This window comes from Phascolarctos cinereus, unplaced genomic scaffold, assembly GCF_003287225.1.
Source record: "Phascolarctos cinereus isolate Bilbo 61053 unplaced genomic scaffold, phaCin_HiC Scaffold_8;HRSCAF=390, whole genome shotgun sequence".
Taxonomy (NCBI): domain Eukaryota; kingdom Metazoa; phylum Chordata; class Mammalia; order Diprotodontia; family Phascolarctidae; genus Phascolarctos; species Phascolarctos cinereus.
The window spans coordinates 7,597,607-7,615,600 of record NW_027556291.1 but is presented as its reverse complement, the minus strand read 5'-3'; the positions used below and the strand labels follow the sequence as shown (position 1 = coordinate 7,615,600).

The 17,994-nt window shown below is 39.3% G+C and overlaps 1 pseudogene; it reads left to right on the top strand.

Annotated features, from left to right (window-relative positions):
• The first annotated feature begins 637 nt into the window (after positions 1–637).
• LOC110192352 (large ribosomal subunit protein uL18-like) lies at positions 638–17,683 on the top strand (annotated as a pseudogene).
• Positions 17,684–17,994: the final 311 nt, after the last annotated feature.

The window sequence follows — 17,994 nt, the reverse complement described above, 5'->3', positions numbered from 1 at the left end:
CTCCCCCAACCCCATTAGCTTCCTTAGTCATTTCCCCTCTCAGTTTCCTCATCTTTAATTCCCCTGGATTCTTAAACACAACTGCCCCCAACAACTTCAATTCTGTCCTCCTTTTCATGGTTCGTTGGCCAATAATTGTATCACAAATGAAATCCTTTCCTGCTGGGAAGCAATGTTTCCTGAGGCTGCTGAGCCTGCAGGCCAGTCTGTTAAAGCTGCTTTGGGGCAATTCAAGATTTTTTTCAAAGGCAACAAACTGCACAGTGATTTAAAAAGCAATGTGCCTTTATCTGGTGCATTTCAACTCGTTCTGGCTAAGGCTTGTGGCTTATTTTGAGTGGATCAAGGGCATGAAGAGAAGGGCCAGGGAAGTGTTGTGGCCTCTGGAGAGACCAGAGGGGAGAAGAGGAGAGTAAGTGAGGGAGGGAGATGCTGCTAAAGGGGGAGGATGAGAAAGGGCGGTCATCATTTCGGAGTCTTCCCATGCCAGCCCCAATCTAGTGCTATGGTTATGCTAGCCCTTGCACTCATTCCAGTTGGAGAGCACCTGGTGGCAAGTGCCACACACACACACACACACACACACACACACACACACACACACACACACACACACACACACGGGCTGCTCTGAACAATGACGAAGAAGGCCAGGGCTTTTATAGGGAGGGCCAGGTATGTCTGATTGGTTTCCCACTTCTGATGTCACAGGCAGGGAAGTGCCAGTTAAGGTTTTATTTGTTACTGAAGTTTCTGGGGTTCCCAAAAACAGGCATAGCTGGAGGAGGAGGTGTGTGTAGAGCAGAGACAACTTATACAAAAAATGCTAGGCCCCAAAACCCAGAATTTGGAGGGACTCACATAGACTATTGCCTTTGGATTTTTCTTTTTCTTTTCTTTTCTTTTTTTTTTTTTAAGGCAATTGGGGTTAAGTGACTTGCCCAGGGTCACACAGCTAGTAAGTGTCAAGTATTTGGTCTGCAGTTGAATTTGAACTCAGGTCCTCCTGACTTAAGGGCTGGTGTTCTATCCACTACACCACCTAGCTGCCCCTGAAACTCATTTTATTAATTTTCCCTTTTTTTTTTGTCTAGGCAGCGGAGGTCAAGTGACTTGCCCAAGGTCTCACAGCTAGTTAAATGTCAAGTGTCTGCGGCCAGATTTGAGCTCAGGTCCCCCTGACTCCAAGGCTGGAGCTCTATCCACTGTGCCACCTAGCTGCCCCTGGATTTTTCTGTACATCATTCTTTTACCATGATGTTCAGCTTTCCAATTTAATTAATTTGGCTACCTAAGCCTTTCATGCAAATTAACAAAGTAAAACTATCTGAATAATTTAAAAGACTCAGAAAAAAGGCATCTTCACCATAGTTGTAAAACCATCTTGGTCCCATGTTCACAGAACCTCAGGACAAGGAGCTGATTGCGATCACAAATAGATATTAACCATAGGTCAGGCTTGCTCTCCCATTTTTCTTGCTATCCAAGTATTTTGGTATAAACAGAATCATTCTTCTTCCTTATCTTAGTGCTTCTTCTGCCATATTAATTCAGCTTTGACATGTCCCCATATAGTGTTTATGGTAAAATGAGATGAGTGAGCTGATTTGAATGAAATAGTTGACTTTTGACCCACATCTCATGCCAAAGACAAACTGAACTCTATTAAGAGTTTAGAAATCTAGTTGACTTTCACATTCTTTTTCACTTGGAGGCATCTTGCTGTATCATTTGTGTGTATGTATGTATGAATATATATGTGTGTATGTATATATGTACATGTATGTGTGTGTGTGTGTTGTGTGCACATTTGGTCAAAGGTAAGAAGGACCAGGTTGTTGCTGAAGCAGCTGCACTTCTGAGTTGATTAGGTTTCTCATAGATTTGAAGGTTTATTTGAGGGAATCATAATCTTGTACCTCTGGCCTAGGGAACATGGGGGACGGACTAAGGGATAGAGGGATGAAAAAGGCAATTGAGTGGGTGTAGAAAAGTGAATTTTCAATAGCTTTCCCCTTTCCCCATCCCAGCTATGACCAGCAACTATCTAGTTCTTCAAACGATTTGCCCTGGAAATAACAAAAGACATTCTGTTTACAGAAATCTCTAACATTACATTTGTTTCAAAGGAGAAAAATGTGCACATAGTAGGTTTGTGTTATGAAGTACGAAGAGAACATTTTTCTTGACTTTCTTAAAATGTGGCGATTGAGAAATGTACATGTGAGGGAATATACAAAACAATTGTGGTACCTCAGGTGGTATTCAGTGAATGCATCATCATCATTGCCATTGACAACAAGCATTTCTTAAGCATCTATTTGTGCCAGGTACTGTGCCAAGCACTGGGGATTCAAAGGAGAATAAAAACATATGCCCTGCCCTCAAGGAGTTCACGTTTTAATGGCATCTCACTCATGTGCAAACCACTACGTATGTACAAGATATAAGCAAGCTAACAGGGAGATAATCTCAGCAGGAAGGCACTAGCCCTTTTATAGAAAGGATTTGAGTGGAGTTTTGAAGAAAGCCATTCCCCAATTGATAACTGGTCAAAGATATAAACAGGCAGTTTTTAGAAGAAGAAATCAAATCTATCTATAGTCATATGAAAAAATGATCAAATCAGTAATGATTAGAGAAATCCAAATTAAAATAACTCTGAGGTATTACCTCACATCTATCAGAAATGACAAATGCTAGAGGAGATGAGGGAAAATAGGTACACTAGTGTGTTGTTGGTGGAGTTATGAACTGGCTGAATCATTCTGAAGAGCAATTTGGAACTATGCCCAAAGGGCTACAAAAGTATGTACACCCTTTGACCCAGCAATATCACTAGTAGGTATGTACCCCAAAGAGATCAAAGGAAAAGGAAAAGGACCTGTATGTACAAAAATATTCATCGCAGCTCTTTTTGAAGTGGCAAAGAATTGGAAATTGAGGGGATGCCCATCCATTGGGGAATGGCTGAGCAAGCTGGGGTATATGATCATGATACAATACTATTGTGCTATAAGAAATGATGAGAGGGGTGGTTTCAGAAAAAACATGGCAAGACCTACATAAACTGATGCTGAGTGAACCGGGACATCCTTGTGCACAGTAACAACAATGTTGCGATCATGATCAGCTGTGAAAGACGGCTACTCTGATCACCACAATGATCCAAGACAGTTCCAAAGGAGTCACGATGAAAAACTCGTATCCACTTTCACGGAGAGAACTGATGAACTCTGAGTGCAAATTGAAGTATAATTTTCTCACTTTGTTTATTTTTCTTGTTTTTTTTGCAATATGGCTAATGTGGCAGCGCCGTGCAATGCTCTTCCGTTTGCTCGCTGTTGGAGACAGCCCGATGGGTGGCCTTTTGTTTCTTGGCTCCTAGTTTCAGGGGCATAACTAGAAGCAATGGGTGAGAGTTTCAGAGAGGAAATCTCATGTGATGATAAGGGAAAGCAGTTTAAAGCATTGGTTGTAATTGCTGTTATTCAATCGTGTCCAGCTCTTCGTGACCCTGCATGGGGTTTTCTTGGAAAAGGTACTGGAGTGGTTTGTTGTTTCCTTCTCACGGATTAGGCACAGAGAAGTGAAGTGACTTGCCCAGGGTCACACGACTAGTGAGTGTCTGAAATGGGATTTGAACTCAGGCCTTCTAGATTGCCAGTCCAGCACTCTATCCACTACGCCACCTAGCTGCTTCCACACATTTAGAGCCGTCCAAAAAGCTGTATCAGGAGACAGTAGGCTCATCCTCAGTGGAGATCTTCAGTCAAAAACAAATTGATCACTTGTAGAATGTGGTTTAAAGGTGACTCCTTTTTTAGAATTTTTTTATTAATTAGATTTATCAACAATCACTTCCCTATGCTTTTGAGTTTAAAATAAAGTGACTCCTTTTGAAGTAGCATGTGCAGTATGGACTAGAGCAGGGCTTCTTAAACTTTTTCCACTCATGACCCCTTAAGCACTTCTTACACTCTGGGTCACGACCCCACACGGGGTCCTACAGTTTGAGAAGCAAGGAACTAGAGAGTCTCTTGAACCCAAAGCCCCAGAGCTAAACCACAGGACACTGTCTTATAGAGGTACCTAGGAGAAAGATTGAGTCTAGGATTAGGTTTAAGAGGGGTGTGGCAGAGGGACATGGATTTAGCAGAATCTGCATGACCATTGTTAGAGATTCTTGTTCAAGTATGCATTGGAACACGTGGTTTCTGAGGTCCCGAACAACTTTAAAAACCTCATGCTCTTTGGCCCCAGAACACACACTGGGAACGATGGGCCAGAGTTTCAGAGAGCAATTTATATTTAATGTAAGGGAAAAAAAAAACTTCCCAACAATATTTGAAAGATGGCATGCGGAAGCAGTAGACAACCCCCCATTGGAGAGCTAGAATCAAAGGTAGGATGATCACCTGTAGGATGTTCTGCAGAGCTGAGTATTTTTTAGGTATAAGTTGACCTACATCAGATCTACAGTCTCTGCTAGCTCTGTGATTTGCTTATTGGCCATGTCCAAAAATGCATTCCTTATTCTGCATCTTGAGTCCATTAGGAGGTGGGTAGTATGCTTTATCATTGGCCCTCAGCACTGATCAGAGTTCATAAGTCTTTCATAATTGTTTGTCCTTAGAGTGTTGTTATTGTATAAGTTGTTCCCATCCTCACTTGACTCTACATCAGTTTATACAAGTCTTCCCAGGTTTCTCTGAGGCCTTCTCTTTTGTCATTTCTTTGGCACAATAGTATTGTATTGTTGTCCTTGTGGTAAATTGTTCTTCAGCTCACTTCATTGTGCAGCAAATTATATAGGGCTTCCCAGTTTCCTCTGAAATTGTTCATTTCCTCATTTTTATTCCATTATATTAATATATCATAATTTCTTCTGCCTTTTCCCAATTGATGGATAGTTTTCAGTTCTTTGTCCCTAGAAGAGCAGCTAAAAATATTTTTCCCCCTATAAGTTCTTTTCCTTCGATTTCTTTGGTGGTATAGGCCTAGTTAGTATTATCCCTGGGTCAAAGGGTATGTACATTTTAATAACTTTGGGAGTATAGCTCCAAATTACTTTTAAGAATGGATGAATTAATTCACAGGTTCACCCAGAGTGTATTTAATATACATGTGTTCCTATAGCCCTTCCAACATTTGTCATTTACCCCTTTTGTCATCTTTGTAAATCTGATGAGTGTGAAATGGAATCTGACAAAAATGCTAGACACAGCATTTACTGATCACAATGTGAATAAAAATTATATTCATTAGAGAGCTTTTAAAGAAAATTCTAATTGGAGACCAAATAACAATTCTTAAGAACTGTTGGGTCAAAGAATAAATTACAGAAACAAAAGAAAATTTCAACCAAGAAAATGGCAGTGATCAGATAACATACCAAATTTATGGGATGCAGCTAAAGCACTCCTTAGAGAAAATTTATATCTCTAAACATTTTCATCAACAAAAGAGAGTGAAAACAAATCAATGAATTGGACATGCAACTAAAAAAAAAACCTAAAAGAATAATAAATCAACTCCCCCCCCAACTAAACAACAAAGTAGAACTTCTGAAAATCAAAGAAGAGATTAAGACAATTAAAACCAAAATGAATTAATAAAACTAGGAGTTTGTTTTTTGAAGCAAAGACCAAATAAACAAGCAGCCAATCTGATTTTTTTGGGGGGGCTGGGGTTAGGCAATGGGATTAAGTGACTTGTCCAGGGTCACACAGCTAGTGTTATGTATCTGAGGCCGGATTTGAACTCAGGTCCTCCTGAATCCAGGGCCAGTCCTCTATCCACTGTGCCACCTAGCTGCCCCCAATCTGATTTTAAAAGAGAGAAGAAAACCAAATAGTTTCCCCAAAAAATGAATAATAAAAATTTACACAATTGAGTTGAAAATAAAGGAAATCTATTTTGACAATTATTTGCTAACAAAACTGATAATTTACAGGGAATGGATGAATACTTACAAAAATATAAAATAACCCAATTTAATAAAAGAAGGAACAAATTACTTAAATAAACCCTATATCAGAAAAAGAAATTGAACAAGACATAAATGATTTTCTTCATCCTCAAAAAGTCTCCATGACCAGAAGGATTTTTAAACCATCATAACAAATATGGATAATTTGATGTCTGATGCTACACTTCAGGTTCATCACCACTCTGGCAGGAGATGGGTAGCATGTTTCATTTTCTAGTCTCTCGACTTGTAATTTGTTGCTGCAATGATCAGAGTTATAAAGTGTTTAAAAGGGGTTTTTTTTTTCCTGTACTAGTATAAATTTTCTCTTAATTCTTTCTGCTTCTTTCATTCTGCATCAGTTTATAGCAGTTTTCCCAGTTTCCTCTGAAACTGTCAGAATGAGACATGAATTTTCCCTTACTTGTTATTGGGTTTTCTTTTCATTTATGCAATTGGGGAAATGAGGGGAAGAGAAAATGTTTATTAAAATTTTAAATAAATTTTAAAATTGAGAAATAAGTGATGTGAAAAACTTTTTAAAAAGAAAATTGTCAATTCGTAGCCTTTGAGTCTCTATCAGTTGGGAAATAGCTCTTAGGAATTTAGATCAGTTCCTTTACATATATCATGGAAATAAGACTTTTCTAAGAGAAACTTGCTGTGATTTTTTCCCCTAGGTAACTATTTCTTTTATAACTTTAGCTGTATTGGTTTTGTTTGTGTAAAACCTTTTTAATTATATGTAATCAAAATTATGTCTTTTACCTTCTGTAATCCCCTCTGTCCCTTGTTTCATCACAAACCCCTCCCTTTTTCATAAATTTGAAAGGTAATTTTTTCCTTGTTCCTCTAATTTGCTTCTGATTTGACTTCTTATATCTGAGTCATTTAGAGTCATTTGTATGTGATGTAAGGTATTAGGTATCTAAACAAACTACTTTGTGCTTTTCCCAGCGATCTTTGTCAAATAGTGAGTCCTTACCCAGTAGCTATAGTCTCTGTGTTCATCAAACTCACACTACTGTGTTCATTTACTACTGTATGCTTAATACCTAATCTGTTCCACTGATTGAAATCTCTAATTTTTAACCAGTAGCAAACTGTTTTGACTATTACTTTGTAGTATAATTTGAGACCTGGCACTTGGCCCCTTTCTTCCCATTTTCTTTTCATTACTTCCCTTGAGATTCTTGACTTTTTATTCCTCTAGATTAATCTGATTATTTTTTTTCTAGCTCTAAGAAATAATCTTTTGGTAGTTCGATGGTTATGACCCTGAATAAGTAAATTAATTCAGTTACCATCACTTTTGTTAAATTGACTCAACCTACCCAAGAGCAATGACTGTCTTCCCAATTTTAAACTTCTGTCTTCATTTCTGTAAAGAGTGTGTTTTAAGAAAAACTCATGCACAGACAAAATTAATTCATCTAGGATAAGAAGGAAGATGATTGAATGAGAAGAAAATCTTTATATCGGATTCCTCTGATAAAGGTTTGGTATTCAAGTTATGTAGACAACTAGCAAATATATAAGGCCAAAAGACATTCCCCAATAGTTAAGTGTTGGGATATAAACAAACATTTCACAAAAGAATTGCAAATAGTTAACAGCTGTATGAAAGAATATTCTAAAAATCACTAATAAGAGAAATGAAAATCAAAACATCCCTGACTTCATACTCAGCAAAACTGGAAAAGATGATTTAAAAATGGAAGTCAATAATATTGGAGAAGTTGTGGGAAGACAGGCATATAAATGAATTGTTGATGGAGTTCTGAATAAGTATAGCCATTTTGCAAAGCAGTCTAGAATTATCCAAAAAAAGTGACTAAAATAGCCATAGCCTTTGACCCAGAAATTCCATTACTAGGCTCATACACCAAGGAGGTCATTGACGAGATGCAAGTCCCCATATATAACAAAGTATTTTTGTGGTGACAAAGAACTGGAAAAAAAAATAGATATCTACTAATTGGGGAATAACTAAACAGATTGTAACATATGAATGAGAAGGAATATTTCTGTCCTCTAAGAAATGATAAACACGATGAACGTAGAGAAGCATGGAACAACTTACAAGAACTGAAGCAAAGTGAAGCTGGCAGAGCCCAGAAAACAATAGACATAGAAAAAGAAGGAAACAATCAAATTTGAATGTTTCAGAATTACAAAGAATAAGTATAGACCCAAAGACGAGAAATGAGAGGCCTCCCCTACCCGATTCCTTTTCAGAGGCATGGTCTGTGAATATGGAATCATATATGTATTTTCAGATTTTTTTGATATACAATGTGTTGATTAGCTTTTCTGGGTTTTTTTTTCTTTTTAAAAATGTTATTTGATGTATGGAATGATTCTCTGGAATGGAGGAGGAAGTAGGATTCTGGGAGAAATTCTGATGATGTTAAAAAACAACCCCAAAATATCAATGACAGTTTATTTTTAAAATGGAAGGAGAGGTAGTAAGTTCCTTCTTCACTGGAAATCTTCAGTCACAGGCAAGATTACTGCTTGTGGGGCACACTGTAGGGTGTATTTGGTTTCAGTATTATTTGAACTAAGTATCCTCTTTGATTCCTACCTATTCTGAGAAACTAGGAAGGGAAAGCTAGCCGTAATTCAGAGGTAGGTCAGTCCAAAGTAGAATAACAGCTAGTGGGCTATGTTGTAAGAGGCAACTCTTCTTCAGTGACTGTGGAGATAAACGGTCTCCGTGGTTCCTACCAGATCTGAGATTTTCAGATTGTATAAACATTTATGCAACAGCTCTCAGAGTTGAATAGGCCCCATCGAACAGACCGTACTCTATAGTAAGGGCATGTAGGGAGCTTTGTGCTTAGGGCTAGGCTTTGGCTTTGAAGCAAGGATGCCTTTCCTCCCTCAGTTCCTGTGAGAGGTTGTAAAGGAATTCTTGCTCAAGTAGGGCCAGTGAGGTCCCTGGCAGCATGTAGATAGGCACTTCTATTCTTTGAATACATCTTCTGAGAGGTGAATAGGCCCTTAGAACATGTAACATAATCTTATTGCATGTACATGTGCCTGAGAGTAACATGTTTTAAGCAGAGGCTGGGAGACCTCTTGTTGGATACATTGAATAGGGGATTCTTATTCATCTGTGGGTTTACCCTTAAAAGACCTTGGAAGTACCTTTCAACTCTTTGATCTTAGGGTGCTTCTTGACCCAGAATGCAGAACTAGATAGGAACACTGGGAAGAAGTCGGAGGAGAGGGAAATTTGAGCTTGGAAAAAGGAAATTTTTCTAAAATGTATTGTTTTCAAGAAGGCTGTATTGGGGCAGTGTGCTTTTCCATTGCAGGTTAGATGATTGCTTGTGGAATATGCTTTTTGAGCAGATTCTGTTTCAGGTACTCTTTTCACAGGACAGTCTCTGAGGTCCCTCCCAGCTCTAAAGTTCTGTGATTCTGCAACCCTTTGAACACAGCTTTCCAGAGTTGGCTGGGCCCTCAGAACACACGTCATCATCTTATTCCCAGTATACTTGGGAAAGTACATAGGTCTGTTGTATATGGTTTATGGCACAATAGTTCTAAGCTATGTTATGAAGAGGTTCTTTTGCAAGAACTGGAGAGCCTCTAATGTCCCTATCAGCTCTGAGTTCCTATAACTCTTATGATTTTGAGTATAGGTTCTCATAGTTGAAGGGGTCCTTAGATCACACAGCATGGTCCAGTAACAAGCAGATAGGAAGGAAAAAGGCCAGGCTAGAATTCCTAGCAGAGGTAAGTTGAGAACTTGTAGAAAATTATTGTAGAGGGGATTATTGTCCTATTTCCTCCTTTTAGTGACTAAACTCCTTAAGAAAGTTATCTGTAATCGCTGCCTCTGCTTCCTCTCTTCCTCCTTTCTTCTAAACTCTCTGCAGTATAGCTTCTGGCCTCATCTGCCAATTGAAACTCCTGTCTCCAAAGTTACTAATGTACAAAACTAATGACTTTTTTCAGTGTTATCCTTATTGATCTCTTTGCAGCCTTTTGACGCTGTTGATCAGCTGCTTGCCCTGAATAATCTCTTCTCTCTAGGTTTTCATAACACTGCTTTCTCTTGGTTTTCCTCCTTTTTGTCTGACTACTCTTCAGTCTCCTTTGCAGGATCTTCACCCAAGTCATACCCACCAATTAGGGGTGTTTCACCTGGGCCTTCTTTTTTCTCTGTATTTTTTCCTTTTAGTGTGTATGTATGTGTTATACTATATCTCATCAGCTCCATTTTTTTGACATATGAAAAAAACTTCCTAACAATTAGAGCTATGCTAAAGTATAATGAGTCTTGAGTTCCTACACGTTGGGGATCTGTCACACTGTTTGTGGGTCATGGTGTAGAAGGGATTCTGTTTCTGGTACTTGTCATACTGAGTAGCATCTGGGGTTCCTGTCCCCTCTGAGATTCTGTAATTCTGCTTAGCTCTAGAAGGAAGAGGTAGGACTAATAAATGGAAGTCAAAGAAATGCACATTTTAGCTGGATAAGAGGAAATTTTCCGAAGAACCAGAGCGGTCTGAAGTCAGTGAATCCCTTCTTATTGAAGATCTTCAATCAAGGGCTGGGTGAGCACTTGTGATATATAGCATAAAGATGAATCTTTTAAAATTACAGTTTGAACTACGGGGCCTCTGAGGTCTCTGGAAGGTTCATGACTGTAAAATTCTGTGGTTATATTGCCTGCGAGCTGAGTAGGCCTTTAGAACAGATACCTCTTCAATTTAACTACACTTAGGAAGAAATGAACCCAGGGTTAAGCTTGTGATAGGAAGACAGAGGGGAGGGTGTCCCAGCAGGAGCACAATGACTACTTGAGTGCGATGTTATGGAGGAGAGTCTTTTTCATGTATGAGTTGGATTGGATGGCAAACTGAGGTAAATTTCATCTCTGAGATACTGTCATGCTTCTTATCCAGAACCAGGAGAAATGGATGAAATTTTCAGAGAGGTAAATTTATACTTCATGTTATGAAAAACTTTCTAACAAATGGAGCTATCCAATAACAAAAATAGACTGTCCTAAAGGCATTAGGTTGCCCCTCAATAAGGATCTTTACCTAAAGCTTCTTAGCTGTTTGTGGTATATTTTCTTTATTTTTCATTCCTGATATAGGTTGGATTAGGAGGCTTCTGAGGTTCCTGTTAGCTCTGTGATCTTACACTTATTCCAGAAATGAACAGGTTCTTAGAACACATGTGATTGTTTTATCGTAAGTACATTTAAGAAGACATGAAATCAAGGGTGCTGTGGGATCTGATGTTGGAAAAGGGGGCAGGTTTCTTAGCAAAGGCAGGATGAGCAATCATGGAATATGCCATTGTGGGGATTGGGGTGAGGGTGGGCTTCTTTCACAGTCCATGTGGCCTCTGTTGTCCCCATCAGCTCTGGGTGCCACTTTTTCTATTACTTTGATTATAGGTTCACAGAGTTGAGGGGGCCATTAGAACATAAAACTTCATCCCGTAGCAAGTACACATGGGAAACATTTAAGACTAGAGTAGGCCTGAAGCTAAGGTTTGGAGGACAGGTAGATTTCCTAGCAGAGGCAGGTATATCACATGTGATGTGTGGTGCAGAGAGGACTGATTCTCTTTTAGATACAGGATAGTCACTGATGGCCTTAGAATCTCAGAGAAGCTGTGATTCAGTGACTTGTTGAGCTGAGTAGGCCCTTAGTGTATATATTCAACTTAGAACAAATGTATTTTGGAAGGAGCCGTCCTTGGCCTGTGGTGGAGTGAGGAGATGTGAATGGGGAATAGGAGACACGTCTTACATTGGAAATGGGGGATGGGCAGTGCAAAGCATGGATACAGGAGATAGAGTGCTGTATGTGAGGAATAACGAGAAATTCTGTTTGACTGGATTATAGAGTATGGGAAAGGGACTAGTGTATAATTGAGACTGGAAAGATTGAGGCCTGGTTGGGAAGGTTTTTAAAAGCCAAACAGAGAAATTTATATTTGGTCCTAGAAAAGATAGGGATTGGGGCAAGGGGAGTAACATGCTTATATCTGTGCTTAAGGAACCTTACTTTGGCAGAGGAATGATTGGAATGGGGAGAAAGTTGAAATGATGAGAACAATTAGGAGACCATTGCAATAATCCAGTGGAATGGATTTCGTCCTCATCTCCATCACTCACAAACTTTAGTTTTCATCAAGGCTCAGCTTGGACTCCATGAATCCTTTCTTGATCCCCACAGCTGCTGGTGCCTTCCCATCTGAATCACTTGGCATTTATTTTGGGTGGACTTGGTATGTACCCATATTTATAGCTATTGTCTTCCCTAGCTAGATTCCAAGCTTCTTGAGGGCACTTACTTTTTTTGAGGGCAATGACGTTTCATTTTTGTCTTTGTATCCTTAGTGTCTAGTACAGGGTTTGGCGCAGAGTAGATCTTTGATAAGTGCTTATTGATTTGATTGACTGACTCACAAGCTCTCTGATTAATTGGGGTGCATGTGGTCTTGAGGTTTTTTTCCCCCAAACACAGGTTGGACTTAATGGTTGCTGAGGCACCTAATTAGTTCTGAGATTCTGTGCTTCTGTGACATATTGAACACAGCATCCCAGAATTGATTTGGCCCTTGGTAAAAACATCATCATGTTGCAGCAAGTGCTCATGGGAAGACATAAGCCAAGGCTAAGTCTGGAGTGCGTGATTAGTGGTGAGACAGAAACGCCTAGAAGAAGTAGGATGAGGTCCCTGTCAGCTCTGAGATTCTGCGATCCTGCGATTCTGATTACAGGTTCCTAGAGTTGAATGGGCTCTTAGAATGCACAGCCTGGTCTTGTAGTGATTCCATTTGGGAAGAAGAGAGACCAGGGTTTGAGGGATTTGGATTGAGAAGGAAAGATGGATTTGCTAGCAGGGACTGGTTGAACACCAATAGAGTTACTGTATAGAGGGAATTCTTTATCAGGAACTGTGTGGCCTCTCAGGGTCCCTAACAGGTCTGAAATGCTGTGATTCTGGACCCCTTCAACACAAGTTCCAAAACTGAATGGGCCTTTCACTGTTGTGTTAGAGTAGCATATCAGAGGGAAATATTTTTGGGCTAAATATAAAGAGAGCTTCCTCAGAAGAACTGTTATGGAAAGCTGTCTCAGGAGATGGTGTAACACCCCCCGCCCTCCCCTCCTGCCATTAAAGATCTTCATTCAAAGACACAATAAAAAAATCGTTTGTAGAACATGCTATATAGAAAGCAATCGTTTCCAGGCGAAACAGTATGTGGAAGATGATCCATTGGAGCAAGCAGAGGGTGATGATAAACTGTTAAATCTTTCTGTATCTATTTTAATCTAAAAAGCTGAGTCTTTGATTATCTTCAGTATGCAGGGGCTCACTGGTGTTCTTACTTGGTCCATATGTCAGGTAGTCAGGTAGACAAATAGTGTGTGCAGGGTATTCTGAGGGAAGAATGGCACCCAAAATCCTTTGTTCCCTTTCAGAATATTTCAACATATTGCAGTTTGCATATGCCTGGTTAAGCAGATTGACACATCGTATTATCTAGTTTTAACTAAATTACTCCCCACAAAATGAACAAGTGGCTTCAAAAGATTTTTTCAAAGAAGTCACAGATTGAAAATCTTACTAGTAATGTGATCGCAAACAACAAGAAAATGACAGAGCTAGCATTTCTCCAACTCTTGTCGCTCACATTATAAGGCAAAAATAATGAGGATGTAAGCAGCTCTGAGAAGTGAGAAGTGGGCCAAAAACATTTGAGATGATCAAGATTATTTGAAATATGGATTTACCTCTTACTGTTTTTTATTCAGTCCATTTTTGTTATACCTCCATTATTGTTAACTATGAATTTCAGTCGTAGTGTATATTATGTTAACAGTCAACAAGCATTGCTAAGCACTGGGGATGCAAAGAAAGGCCAAAAAAAAAAAAAACCCTGGTCCCTGCTCTCAAGGAATTCATAGTCTAATGGAGGAGACAACATGAAAAGAATAATATACAAACAAGCTATAGACAGGATAAATTGAAGATAATCACAGAGAGACGGCACTAGTATGAAGGGAATTGGGAATAGAACTTGCCAAGAATAATGTAAAGGCCAGTATCACTGATCAGAGTATGGGAGGGGAGTAAGTTATAAAAAGATTGCAAAGGTAGAAAAGGGCCAGGCTATGAAGAACTTAAAAGCCAAACATTGGATTTTACATTTGATCCTGAAATTCATGGGTCATAGGGAGCCATTAAATAGGGGAGTGACATGGTCAGGGACCTGTGATTTAGGAAGAGCATTTTGACAGCTGAGTAGAGAATGGATTAGTGTGGGAAGAGATTTGAGGCAGGGAGAGCATCCATTAAGCAAAGAGGACCTGTACCAAGGTGGTGGCAGTATCTGAGGAAAAAAGGGGAGGGTGTATACCAAAGATGTTGGGAAAGTAGACTCCACCGGACTTGGCAACTGATTGGATGGGGTGGGGGGAGAGCAGATGCGGGAAGTAGAAAGAGAGAAAGAGGAGTCACAATTAGTCATTTAAAAGCTAAGCATCCGGAACATGTAAACAAACCTCTATTTTTTGCAGTGGTCTTTAAGGCCATGTGTTGCTGAAGCCAGTGCTTAATAGAATTACATCAAATTTAATGATAAATGTTTAGAATCCTTTTTTGTGGTTTTTTACTTATTAGTGAAAAACAAAAGACTAAATAGAAAACATAACTGAAGATTCAAGGAAACAAGTACTAGAACAAATTCTATCGTGTGGGAGATTTGCCGCATAGTTGAATCGATGTTCAGATGTTTTTAACATAGTTAAATGCTTTTTCAGTAATAGTGCACGTGAAGAATTTTCTTTTGTGAATCACTAAAGCTATTCCAGAGAAGATCTAGTAAAAAAATAATAAGAGCTGATATTTACACGGCACTTAACTATGTGCCGCGCGTTGTACTAAGCACCACCCCTGGGAGGGAGGTGCTATCATTGTCCCCATTTTACAGATGAGGAAATTAGGGCAAACAGAATGTTGAAAGACTTGCCCAGGGTCACACAGCTAATAGTTTTCTGAGGCTAGGTTTGAATGCAATTCTTCCTGACTCCAGACCCAGCACTCTATCCACTATACTGCCTAGCTGCCCCAGGGACATGATATATTATCAACAGGTAAATGATTTCTTTAATATAAACAATATTTTATGGAATACCTATCAACACTGATGGAGTGACTGCTTTGAATAGAGGTTTTTTGGGAATAAATCTTGACAGAAATCAGAATTCTAAGGGGCAGGAGTGAGGAGGTCTCCCCCTTTCTTTGCAGTCTGGAAAAAATCAAGCAATAGAGAGAAGCTCATTTGTGCTTGATACAGGGGGAAAAAAGCTTTCTATCAAGTAGAGCTATGGAAAAATAGAATGGGCTGACTCAGGAAGCAGGGCTTTGCCGTCCCATTGGAGATACTCATTTTAAGTGCTACATGATGACTTAAGGGACGTGTTCTTATGCAAAAAATCTTTGTTTTGTTTTGTTTTGTTTTCCCAGGTTCACATTGGTCTGCTTGACTGCTGAGATTCTTTCTAGCTCTTAGATGCCATGATCCTGTGATTCTTTGAGAAAAGCTTCTCCAAGTTGAATGAGCCCTTAGTAGCCACCTCATCTTCTTCTATCAAATGTATGTGGGAAAGATTGATATAGAGAAAGATAATTGTTGTGGGACTAGTTTTGTGGGATGAGATGTTTTCTAGCAGAAATAAATCAGAAAGAGTACTTCTCTGGGAGTTACTTTTGCAAATGTTAGAGGGCCACTGCTGTCCCTTCAAATTCTTTAGTTGCGATTCATTGAAGATTGCATAGAAGAGCTATATGGGGAATTAATAATGGGTAGGACATATGATTTCATCAATATGGTGAACACTCAGGATGAGAAAACACTTTCTCTGCAGTTTATAGTCTTAGAGAATTTCTGTAGCATTTTTTTTTATTTTCCCAGGGTCAGAAAGCAACTAATGTTCTATGATTCACAGAAGATAGCCTCCTAGAACTGAATGGGGCCTTAGAAAATAATACAAACACTTTTAATAAGTACTCTCAACAAAATTCTGAGTTAGGTCTATGGTCATGGGTCATTAGACTTTGTAGGAAAATATGGCTGAATTCTGCTGGGGCAGGTTAATTGAGGGGATTCATATTCATGCATAGTTTTCAACTTAGCAGATAGATATATCTTAAATTTTGGAGGTTCTGTGTTTCTATTTGACAGTAAAGTGCAGTGGATAGAGTCCTGGACATGGAGTCTGAGAAATCAGAATCTAAATTTCACCTCAGACACTTGACAGTTGTGTGACCCTAGGGTCACTTAACTTCTCTGGGCCTGAGTTTCCGTATTTGTAAAATGAGGTTGAATTTGTTGGCCTGGAATATTGTTTCCAGCTCTGAATCTACAAAGTTATAATTCTATGACTAGAAGCCAATTCTTAGGTAAAAAAAAAAAAACACCTCAAAGGTATAGTTAGTTTGCTTGGCTGTTGAGGTCCCTACCAGCTCTTAGAGGCTGTGATTCTGTGGCTCTTGGAACAAAGCCTACCAGAGTTGAATGGGCCTAGGTGTTTGGAGAAGATTAATATGGAACTAGACTTGTGTCAAGGGGTTGCTGTTGTGGCTGAGGTGTTTTCCAGTAGTAGTAGTAGTAGTAGTAGTAGTAGTAGTAGTAGTAGTAGTAGTAGTAGAGGAGGATAAATATTTCAGGATTTACTTGTGTAAGAATGAGAGAACTGCTGATGTCCTTTGGGAATTCTAAGATGTTCTGATTCTGGCACTCATTGAATACTGTCTCCCAGAAATGAATTGGGACTGAGAAAATAAGATTAGGCTGGTCTGTGCTGAGGGCACGGGTCTCATTCCACAGGATAGGGTTTGTTAAAGTTGTCAAGAATAAGGCCTACTTCAGGAGGAACCAAGTGAAATTCCAGAGAAGGCGAGAGGGAAAACAGATTATTATGCATGGCAACATTTAGTAATCCAAGATAAAAACAAGTATATACAGGATAATATTCTGAGTCACCAGCAGAGATCATCTGCCGGATTGCTTATGCCCATATAGAAGGGGATATGATTGTCTGTGCTCATGAGTTACCAAAATATGGTATGAAGGTTGGCCTGACAAATTACACTGCTGGCCCACAGGCTTCTTAACAGATTTGGCATTGACAGGATCTGTGAAGGTCAAATGGAAATGACTGGAGGTGAGTACAATGTGGAAAAAAGCATTGATGTTCAGCCTGATGCTTTTACATGCTATCTGGATACTGATCTTGCCAGAACTACCACTGGAAACAAAGTCTTTGGGGCCCTTAAGGGAGCTGTGGATGGTGGTCTGTCTATTCACTTCCCTGGGTATGCTTCAGAAAGCAAGGAATTCAGTGCTGAAGTACATCATAAACACATCATGGGCCAAAATGTTGCAGATTATTTGCGTTATTTCATGGAAGAAGATGAAGATGCTTATAAAAAGCAGTTCTCACAGTACATAAAGAACAGTATAACCCCCAGCGTGATGGAGGAGATGTACAAGAAAGCCCATGCTGGTATTTGGGAGAATCCAGTGTATGAAAAGAAGCCCAAGAGGGAAGTTAAAAAGAAAAGATGGAACCGCCCTAAAATGTCCCTTGCCCAGAAGAAAGACTGGGTTGCCCAGAAGAAAGTGAGTTTCCTCAGAGCCCAGGCATGGGAAGCTGATAGTTAAAACATCAAAATCTGTAATTTTCTAGGAAGATTTTCAGATTAAGACAATAAACTTATTGAACATCAAAAAAGAAAGAAAATAAGATTAGCTGTGTAATCATTGGATAGATGGCCTTTTTAGTGAAATCTGGGGCATATTGTGGAGGGGTGCTTGGGGAAGGCCAACTAAAGGAGTATTATATATAAACCTGAGAGAAGCCCATTTGGAGCTGTTACAGGGAAAGTCATTCTACAAAGTAGCATGTAAAAGTAAAATGGATTACGTCACGAAGTATGAGTTTAAACACCCCACATGAAGATATTCTCTTAAAG